We start from the raw sequence: 1,806 nt of genomic DNA, 5'->3' as shown, positions 1-1,806 counted from the left end.
CATTTTAAACGATTAAGGTCTTTCAATAAAACAAAAGAAAAAACTTATTACTGTAATTTTTGCATACATACACGCCAGTATTTGGAATTTTTATTTGTAAAAAAAATGTAAAAMCCAACCACTTACTAATAAATATAGCGCACTTTTTATGTTTTCAATTCAAAATAGATGCATTTTTATTTTTTCATTAATGGGAAAAAATAAAAAAACCAATGTTGAACTTCAAATAAACGCTTTGAAGTCATTTTTCATAGCTCTGGGTTTCATGTTTTAGCGTTTATCATTTTAATAAGTCTATGACAGCATTTAGTTTAAGTTATATTTTTTGGTTTTTTGTACGGTAAATTAAAAATTTAATAATGTAAAGTGAATAATTCTATACAAATAGATATGTAAATTGTTGTTGGAAATTAATTATTACATTAAGTTTGCTAAGGAATAAATTTTTTTATAATTTTATGTTGCAATGACTAGTTCGGAAATGGAAATAGAGGATGCCACGTACATCAGCAGATGTTTGTTGTTGCACTGAACGAACGAAATATGCTTGCTTTAGGCTTGAGTGCTTTCTTTTTATTATAATTTTTTTTATTTGCTTCAGTTGCTTATTAAATTACAGTTTTTTGCTTTTCGCGCACGTTTGCTCATTTCGATTTGTTATTTTTTTAAATTTCTTTTTTCCATTGATTGGCTGCCGGGACAATCAACAATTGTATGCAACTGTGGTAGTGCCAACAAACAGCGCACATATACATTCATACATTATCATGAATAGGCCAGCAGGAAGGAAATACTATTAGTTGTTGTAGTGGCGGTAGTTTCATTTTCAATTGACASAAATTGTACGGGTTTCGCCTGTCGGTTAGAAATTCAATTGGATTGCATCCGCCGTTATATTTCAACTGCTTGATTTCTTCACGACAATTTTGTAAGGCAATTGATTGCAGCGTGTTGTTGTTGTTGCAACAGTTTCAGATCGATTGTTTACTTGCTATGCGCTTTATATTTAAAAAGAATTGTTTAGTAAAGACAGCGTTAAAATTTATCGATCAACTTTTTTGTACTTGAACCCTTTTCCGAAAAGTTTTGTAAGAAAGTTTGCATTTTTTTTTTTTTTTTTTTTTTTGGATTTGTGATATATTTCAAAGGGATTTGATTGTGAATGAGTTTTGAAAAATAGAAAATGCCATTAGTTCAGTGCAAAGTTAAACGAAATTGTAGTAAATGGTACATTCGTGTGCAAAAAAATAAAGCATTTGGTAAAAATCAAACTACCAAAAATCATACAAGAAAATTTAAAAGTGATAAAATATAAAATATTAGATAAAATGTCTTAAACTTGCTACAAGTTTTTCACGCATGCGCAAAAGTTTAGTAATGTTGCTCATGTGCATATGTAGTTGTTTGTGTGTTTCGCTTTGTTTATGAGACACATCTTATTATTTATACCCCCCGCATGTTCAATCAACATATACATATGTGAGCACCGAAATGCCGTTAACTAATACAACTGCCTGTATGTAAGTATATTAACGTGTCTTTTCTGTCACAAATTGTTTTTGCTTTTTCAAACGCCCGCTGATTTTTCAGTTTTTGCGCTGAACAAAAGGATACAATGTAAAACAGCACTTTATTTGCAGCTTAAACCGTGACTAAATTATAGTTTTTATCCTAAATGTATACACTATGATATTTTTTGATAGTTTGCAATAAGCAAGTAAATCTAACACTTTGAAAAAGTGATGTTTTAATATACAATTAAAAAACTTGCTTAAAAGAGAATTAAAAAACAAATATTAAAACTAA

General features: G+C 29.0%; 1 protein-coding gene across 1 annotated transcript in view; it reads right to left on the bottom strand.

Moving 5' to 3' along the window:
- The window catches only part of LOC108976337 (casein kinase I), a gene marked incomplete in the record, with an annotated part of 55,113 nt that overhangs the window by 18,873 nt on the left and 34,434 nt on the right, over positions 1-1,806 (bottom strand).

The sequence above is a fragment of the Bactrocera latifrons genome, unplaced genomic scaffold, assembly GCF_001853355.1.
Source record: "Bactrocera latifrons isolate USDA-ARS-PBARC rearing strain unplaced genomic scaffold, ASM185335v1 scaffold_75, whole genome shotgun sequence".
NCBI lineage: Eukaryota > Metazoa > Arthropoda > Insecta > Diptera > Tephritidae > Bactrocera > Bactrocera latifrons.
Note: the sequence above shows the minus strand (reverse complement) of the source record. Positions and strands in the feature narration are given on the sequence as shown.